This window comes from Gossypium arboreum, chromosome 4, assembly GCF_025698485.1.
Source record: "Gossypium arboreum isolate Shixiya-1 chromosome 4, ASM2569848v2, whole genome shotgun sequence".
Lineage (NCBI taxonomy): Eukaryota > Viridiplantae > Streptophyta > Magnoliopsida > Malvales > Malvaceae > Gossypium > Gossypium arboreum.
This window is the reverse complement of record NC_069073.1, coordinates 81,947,002-81,956,997: the sequence shown is the minus strand read 5'-3', so window position 1 is coordinate 81,956,997 and position 9,996 is coordinate 81,947,002.

Sequence of the window (9,996 nt, the reverse complement as noted above, 5' to 3'; positions counted from 1 at the left end):
ACCACTTATGCCAATAGTAGCCAATTTCCAATGGCCTTATAAAAAATGGATTATCAATTAATATGAGCCAACACATTTGGCCAATTTGATTATGATACATAACAAAATAACCAAGTCCCCTATACATGCCATAACTCAAAATGTTGAAATCATTGGTACCAAAATAATTTTTGATAGTGTGAGTGGATCTCCGACTGTCTCCAATGCCTAGCTTGGTGACATTATAAGACAAGGGAAAGGAAAGGGGAGTAAGCTATATAGCTTAGTAAGTTCCTATGCAAATAATAAGCATCATATCTAACATTTAACATACAATTAACATGATAACCATTGGCATAAATATTATTAAGATCTTAAAATCATAACTTACTCAATCATAACCTTACCGAGGATACATCACATATCGAGCTCATTACGTATGAGTTTTATGCACATACTTGAGTCATCTCAAATTTGGATTTACATGCAATTAACCTCTGACATACTCATTAAATTACTAATTGAACCACTTGGAATACTAAAAGATAATCGAGAATCTCGTACACACAGTACCGTACCAATGCCATATCCCAGATATGGTCTTACATGTGATCTCATATCGATGCCAATAGCCCAATTATGGTCTTACATAAAGTCTCATATCGATGCCATATCCTAGATATGGTCTTACACGTAAATCTGAATAACCCTAAGGTCATGACATTTGTATCCTATATATTCCTAAGGTTCAATCAGAGTTTCACGCTTGTCGGAACTTTGTCGAATACATCCAAGGTACAATAATAAAGCATTTAAAGCATAATTAAAACAATGCATTATTTGCATACGAACTTACCTCGGTGCAAAAATATTAGAAATGGGGCCTAATCGTCAAACATTTTATTTTTCCCCCGATCTAAGTTTGAACCTCATTTCTCTTGATCTATAATAGTAAATTTAACTTATTTAATATTCTCATTGTTAAATTCAGCCCAAAATTTATATTTTGGTAAAATTATATTTTTCCCCCTAAACTTTGACATTTTTACACTTTGGTCCATAGGCTCGTAAAATGAAATGGAGTCAATTTCTTCGATTCCCAAGCCTATTGGAACCTCTTACATGCTTATAATACCAACATTTTCCATTCCTTCTCATTTTTACTACTCATTTTATAACTTTTAACAGTTTGGTCCCTTTTAGGTGTTTCATCAAAAAATCACTCAGCAAAACTTATTTACGTAACATCAGACTTGCATAATCTACCATTAAAAATCAAAATACACATATGTCTAACATGGGTCTAGCCCTAGACCTTAATCATTTCTCAAATTAGTGCTATAAATAGATAGATAGAGTGTCAACGACTTCAAAAATGTAAAGAACATTAAAATCGGGACAAGAACGAACATACAATCGAGCTTGAAAGTTGGCCAAACCCTAGCTATGTTTTTGGCTTGATTTTTGCCTTTTAATTCATTTAATTACTAAATAACCAAAATGCCCCTAACTTAAAACATAAAATTTCTCTTACCTCGTGTCTATTTTTGTCCAATAACTTAACAAATAGTCTAATTGCCATCTAAGGACCTTCAATTTAAAGTTTCATAGTAATTAGACACCTCTAGCATATAGAACTCAAGTTTTGTACTTTTTGCAATTTAGTCCTTTTAACTGAATTGAGTGCTCAAACGTCAAAATTTTCGAACGAAATTTTCATAGAATCATTTCATAAAACTATAAACCATAAAAATATAATAAAAATAAGTTTTTCTGTGACGGGTTTGTGGCCTTGAAACCACTATTTCGATTAAGCCCAAAATCCAGTTGTTACATTATGCACACCAATTACTTAGCTTAGAATCTCTCTTTTCAATTCTAGTTTAGTTTTTCTCTTTTCTTAGGTTTTTAGGGTTATTTTAGTTTGTTCTTTGATTTATTTCAAGAGATCTAGTTTGTGGATGCGATTAAACCTTGTGGATTCATTCTTCTTCATAATACAAAATAGGCTTTTTCTTGAACTTTATACTTCCAATTCAATTATCCTGTTTTCACTTTATACTAATTTTATATTGTTTACGAAAACAATGAGGAACTAATCCCTCATTGGGGGATTAGTGAGTGGAGTTATTATAAATTAACTGTTTTTTAAGGTTACTCAATGGATCAACTGTTTGGGAAAGGCAGAACTTAAAACCTAGGCTTGACGGCCCGAGAAAAATATCAAGGTGGGAATTAAACCAAAATTGGTATGGCCCATCTGTGAACACCTTATCCTTGAACTGGTCTAGACAATGAGGTTGAAAGATAAGTAGTCCTCGTTGACTCATAATTCTAGTGGACCTATCGGAAGATCCTGCTAAGGTATCGACTAGTTGATTGACAAGGAACCTGAAAAGGCAATCGATGAAAATTACCAAAGCAAGCTAATCACCCATAATCAGATTTGATCAATTTCTCTTCTCAATTTCTCGATATTTATTTCCTTATTATTATAAAAACCCCCAAAAATCCCAATTATTTATATTTTCATAATATAACCTATTTCAAGTACTAATTAGATCTTTCAGTGTTTTGGTTAAAATTAATCTAGTACTAGTTTCCCTTAGGTATGATTCTCAAAATACTCACTTATTCCGATGTAACTATATTACAATTGGACCCATATAATTCAGAATACTGCCTCATTCATATATTCTTTATTATAGTATTCACACTCTAGATGTTAGTACGCCCCAAGGGGACCAAGGAGGAGCAAAAAGTGGTGGCACAAGAGGATGAAAGAAAAAGAAAGGGGAGAAAGCAAGAAAAGAGAAGAAAAAAAATTATTTGTTTCTCTAGCTACAAAGGACGACTAAAGTGGTCAAAGAGGAGGAAATGGCATGTGAAATATTCAAGGAAAAGAAAAGGGGAAAGAGAGGGAATAAGGGGAGTAAAAAGGGGGTTAAGAAAAGAAGGTAGAGAAAGGTATGGGGGGAAAAATCTCCTTTGTATGGCAACTTATAGCGACAGAAAAGGGGGTGTTGCCAAGATTCAAATGCAATTTTTGTTGAAAAAAATAATGAGAAGGGAATCGAACTTAAGTTTCAAGGATGAACTCATAACTCTTAACCATGAGGCTAATAACTCATTTATTAACAAATACACAAGGATAATTTTAAAACTACAACATGACCACTCTCGGTTCACAAACCCGATTCTACTAACTTGATTTTTGAGATGTGACATTTCTCTTCCTCTATCATCACCAAACTATAGCTTTGACCTGCCGTCAAATGTAGTAGTCAATTTGGGTTAATTCTGTAATTATGGAGTTTGTTTTCTAGGCAATTTAGTATTTTAATTTACGTTTTCGGTAATTAGGCCTTATGATTAAAATGTTAATAAAATAAGTATTTTTTTAACACATTTTATAACACCCTATACCTGACTAGACTTATCAGATTCATATATAAGATGTCACAACACTTACATATTTAACAAAATTTTACAATCAGCGAAACCCATGTTGGATGTGCTTCTTATCTATTTAAAATTCTTTCTAAGACAAAAGGGTTGAATGAAATGTTTATCATTTGTCATAGACTCTCAAAAATAGTATAAAGCCTTACAACATAAATGTTTGATAAGATAGACACATTCGTAACATGTATTTTTATTTTACATTAGAAAAAAATGCTTCTAAAAGTGTCCCTTTATATTCATAACATCGCCCTACGATCAACCACCTCAACGTATTCCTGGCTTGGTCTTTTTTGGCAGACTGGATCAACTTAAGGACTTGCATTACAAATAGAAATCTATAAATTCAACATAACTTAGTTAGTCTTAATCATTATTACCTTTAAACTATGTCATTGAATTTCCCCCGAACTAAGAATTCTAAATTTCCTTTCAGACTTTGGATGATACTTTTCTGATTCTTAATGAATAACTATACACCAACATCCAACTTAACCACTTTGTACATACTCCACTAGATTGGTGGATCAAAAACTACACAATTTATAAAGGATCTTAATCCACACCTATTTGGAAGATAAAAGTTGGATGAAATTCTCAAGATGATATCCATACTGACTCTACTCTTGATGGATTCCTATACTGGCCCTGGCAACTATTAAAATACTAGGTACAACGTATGTTTAAGTATATTCAAAAGACGATCTCATATTAAGGAACGCAATATGCTAGATCATACAAAAGAATTCCCAAATGACTTCGATACAAACAAGAAAACCTTATTTTGGTGAATACTTGCCTCACTCATGGTTCTAGGTACACGACGTTTTTTGTCTTGGTGGATCACAATGGCAGGTTCATCAATCAACAGACTACCGAGAATTATTTCAGAAAATGCTTCAAGAGCATATCTAGGTCTCACCACAAAGGCGGACTAACAACTTGTCAATTAGGAGTTGCATAATTCACAATAAAGACATTCCAAAAAACTTTCTACAAGTATTCCCCAGATCACTCCGCCACTAAGGCTTTCTAAATAATAGGCCATGAAGGCTTTTTCAAAGAATTCGCCACAATGACTTTTTAGAGAATTTGCCACAAAGGCTTGGTTTGGTTTGCCACCAAGGCACCACACCAACTGTCGTGTTTGACAGTATAGATTTACCTAAACTCATCATATTTTGAGGTTTGCCAACCATCACCCCTGAGACACGTAGAAACCCAAATAAGCTAGTGTAGCTCATCAACCATTTCAAGAATATGGCATGGCCATGGTCTTTCCACATAATTGTCACACTGGCCTTTTCTCGTGTTTACTATACTGAAGGACTTCGTCTTTACAATCTCAGTAGACTGCATTTCACCATACTGGCCTTCGTGTTTATTGTCCCTATAGACATGATCAAAGTGTCATCGCGGTGTCCATTATTGTACTACATATTTTCCCAACACTCTGTCTGAACTCTTTATCGCCAACCATACTTCGACTTGCACTACTCAAATAAATTTACATGGACAATTTCAACTCATACCATTAATAGAAATCATACTTCCCATACATGCTTTTGACATATCACTGTTTTATACAACATATCATGCACTTTAGCACATACATACACTTACCTTACATAAAACATGCAAGTACACATATATATGGCCACTCTTCAAGAATATATACTCATCTATATGGACATCAACCATGCAAAGAATCATTACAAGATAACGTGTATGGGACAGGTCTAGATACTCACCTTTACCTTAGTCTAAGTTTTTGTTCTGATCATTTCTCTCGATCCAGCAACAGTGACAACTTAAAAGATCATAAAATTTCTATTAGAATCCCCATTATAGATAGTTTACAATAACTCCAATCACATGGGTCCCCAAAGCAAGGCCTTCCCAATCACACCTTACTTTTAACACCATTCCCCTTCAATAATCATAACATATAGAGTTGCAAGACTTGCCAGAGAGTTTAGTCATCCACATATTAAATGAAATCTTGACTATAGCTAAACGAATAAGAAGGAAACATTTTGGTTCGAGAGAGAAGAACTAGAGTCATAAAGTAGAAAATAAAGTCATCCCGAATGTCTTCCTTTTACAAGATATAAATTCCCTAACCCCTTATTATGGACTTGACAAGTGAAAATTCTTACCTAACCCAAATCCCTTGATTTTCCCACAAAAATATAGGGGTAAGAGAAGATAATGAAGATCTTTTCTACTATTTGACTAGTCATAGGAAAGGTCAAATTAATCTAATTAACTCTTGTCACATAGTGGCCAACCATGCTACTATGATGATTTATTTAGTTGACTTGCTTTAGCGTATAAGCAATGTTTCATGCATCTCTCTATTTTGTTTTATTCTTTGCTTTGTTGTTGTAGAACCCCAACAACTCCCAACTAAACTTATTGCAAGAATCAATTTGAACAATGCTCCAGTAACTCAAGCCTACTATACCATGGTCATGACTCGTTATGGAAAAGTCTTAAAGACAATCAAGTCTCTGACAACATTCTTATACACTTGATAAGATCTTAGTGCTCAACCAAAACTCTAGGTGCACCCTTTCTTTACATAAAGATACCCTATAACTAAATCATTAGATACCAACAACGGGCAGATACTTTAATGGTAGTATACGCCAATACCCTAACTTGCCACTAAGCTATTAGAGCGGTCAATAATGTTACCATAGCGTGAGAAACAATTGACGTACATACTTTACTCACCTTTTTGGATTTGCCACTTTTGGGATGTGACACATTGTGTAGGTTTTGTGACCTAATAGGCCAACACGGACCTTAGGTTGTGCTAATTGGTTTAATTGAGTTTGTAGGATGAAGATATAAAGGAAAAATTGGCATGGCAGTAAGTGTATGGGTGTCAAGGCACAAAAAAAAAAAAAAACAACCAAGGTAGAGTATGGGTGTCGTGTCGCACCATGCAAGGGGTGTAACACGACACACGATGATGCGCTGCCCAAGTTTGTCGAGGTTATTTTTTTCTGCACAATCAAATTTTTACGAATAGCTAGGATGTTTCAAGGACCTAATTTGGGCTGCCAACACCTCTATAAATAATACATTAGGGGTTGAATGTAACTAAGTCATCCTAGATTCCTTTAAAAATCCTACTAGTTTAGGAGTAGATTTATATTATCCTCTTTTTGGTTTTTTTTTACTCTTTTGTTCTCCCTCTTGAAATCCATTTTGATTCAAGAGTTTATTTATTTAATTCAAGTATTTCAGTTTATGTTATTTTGCATTCATTTTATTTCTTTATTCCAATCAAGAGATTTAATAAATCATTCCCTATTCAATATTAAATCCATGATTATTGAAATCTCTTTTCTCTTCCAAATCAGTTGTGTTCTGCATATGGTTTATTCAATCGAGATAGAGATTATGAATAATATGAGTGGCTGAATCCCTTAGGAGAGATTAATGAGTGGATAAGGATACGATAAACGAATGATTTAGGGTTTCTCGAAAGAGATTAGTTGGTATGAATTACATGTCTTAAACCACTAGGATTGACAACCCTAGGAAATTATCATAGGTTAGACGATGTAACAACCCAATTTCAGTGAAATCGAAATAGTGGTCTTAGGACCACAAATCTGAGCCGAAAATAAAATTTATTTTTATTTATTATATGATTCGTATTATAATAGACATGTCATGTGAAAATTTTGATAAGAAAATTTTACCGATTATGTACTTAATTACGAAAAGGACCAAATCGTATAAAATGCAAAAGTTGGATTCTAGTGGCTAGAAGGATCAAATAGCTATGGAATTCAAAACTTAAGGTCCTTATATGGTAATTACACCATTAAAGAAAGTATGTAGATAATTTGGTATTACTCATCCGTGGAAAAATAAAAAAAGGCTAAGGACTAAATTGGAAAGATGAAAAGTTATTAAATGACAATTTAATTAAATGAAAAAGAAAACAATTTCATATCATCTTCCCCAAATATTTCTATGGAAACCCTAGGAGAGAGGAAGAAGACTTATCAAGCTATTTGGATCCGAATAGACCATATTCGGAGCTAGAACGAGAAAAGAGGAAAATGTCAGATTAGTAGATTTTTCGTACACGAACAATTGTCGAGGTAAGTTCGTGTAACTAAATTTTATATGTTTTTATGCTTGAATTAAGTGTTGTGTTTGGGAATTGTATAAATATCTTATATGTATATGACATTGCAAATATACCAGATAAAGCCTGATTAACGAAAATGCCTGATAAAGGATAAAAAAAATGTTACTTATATGCTTGGAACGAATGTGGAATGTGATCATTCAAATTATTTGAATGTTATAGATGTATGAAATAATTACATGCTGGGAAACGCTTGAAAATGTTAAATCTTCTCGAATAAATGAATATCAATGGATATGTGATTTCTCAAAATGAATGAGGTCCACCATTTGTTGCTAACTGGATTTAGCTCAGACAAGTAATCCTATTGACCTCATTTATGAAAGATTTAGCCGGACAGGTAATCCTGATATAAATCCTCTCGAGCATATGTTATGAATTGGATTTAGCTCGAACGGGTAATTCAGACCAAGCTTTGTAGAGCATATGTCACAAAAAGGATTTAGCCTGGACTTGTAATCCTGTCGTATACATGTGTGGTTCGAGAGTGTACTCTCTGATATAGTACCTTATGGGTACCATTGGACATGAATTGACGAATTTTGATTCGTACACCTCGAGTGTACTACTTATGTAAGCATCGATATTTCAGATAAATTCAACGGGTAAAAATATTGATATGAAAAGTTATAGATAAGAAATGAGTTATTACACATATCCGGCTAAAATACAAGTAAATGATGATGCATGACATATGATATATTAAAACATGAGATGATGATATTTGTACATGGACTCTATTTGATAAATATATGTTCATTCTTGATTATAGACTTGTACACCTTGAGTGTACCAATCGTGACCTTGATGTTCTGAGTAATATGAGCAAAGTTCTGATATGAAATGATCTGAACTCGAAATGAACTATTATGAAATTATACTTGAAATAATGAGATGAATCATGCATGTTGAATGAATACATGTCGTGGAAAGCATATGTGCTTGGAAAATTGATTGTTGTTGAGCCTATATATGTTTTGATGTTAATATGGAATATATGACTAACAAGGGCAATGAGAATGTGTGTAGGGCTTGAGATCAAGCTAATTGATTATGCCTTACAAAGTTACCTCAAAATAGAATGAATGGTAAGTTAAGTATCGTATTATACGAACTTATGAATCATTTTATGCTTACTTAGTTTTATTTCCTTGTTTTTTAGTGAATCAGAAGCTCGTTGGATTGGAAGCTCGACAAAGATCACTCACACTATCCATCGGCCCATGTCAGTACAATATGGTAAATCAATTATGGTTGTAAAGGCATGTATAGGATATATTGGCCATATTGCCATGTAAATGTAAATGATGCTTGTAATCTAGCCATTGGAATGGCTTATGGTTTGTTTAAATATACTTGTAATGTCAAACTATGGTAGCTACATATATGTTAAGTAGTCGATCAAATCATGTTTAATAAATCGATTGAACTAAGGTAAGATTGTAAACATGTATGCATGAAATGATAAGCCATAATGAATGATGGAATTTGTAATACCCCCAACCCGTAACCGAAATCAGATTAGGTCTACGAGGCATTACCAGACAGACAGAACATTTCAGACCAATTCAGAATCACAGATACTATTTAACATCATTTCATAAACAATCATCTCTAATTATGGTCTACGAGACCTAAAATATACATTGAAAGAAAGGTCGGAACTAAACCAAACTTATTCAGAATTTTTAGAACTTAACCAATTCTTTCAAACTACTAAAGTCACATGCCCGTGTGACTAGGCCATGTGGTACACACGGGCACTAGACACGCCTATGTGAACCAGCCGTGCCAAAAATAGGTCCTATATTGACTTTTTCACATGGCCAATAGGCATGCCTGTGTACTATGGCCGTGTGATACTTAGATAGCTACTGACTTTAGCGCACGGCCATATGACACGCCCATGTGTTGAGACCGTGTGATTCTTAGAAGAATACTGCTTTTCTTACACGGCCACAAGGCATGCCCGTGTACCCTGACCGTGTGGCACCAAGCAGGCTTTGTTAAAGCCAATTTGCCACCCCTTTTTGTGTCTAATCCTACAAGCAATAATACATAACATTCTTACCGAAATTTCCAATCAATTCCATGCTTAAGAATGACCAAAACACATTAGAACTTAGCACATTACAAACATACACCAAAATTATACACAAGTCATCATTATTAGCCAACTCCCATGGCATAATATAAACACATCAAAACTTATATGCATAGACCTTCTAGCCTATACATGGAATACTTTAAAATATTTACACTTTCAAAAGTACTAAAATGAGATCAATAGTGTGGTGACGATCCTCGACTATCCTCGAGCCTTTAGTAGCTACGATAATTGTAAAATAGACAGTAAACACATAGAGTAAACTACAAAG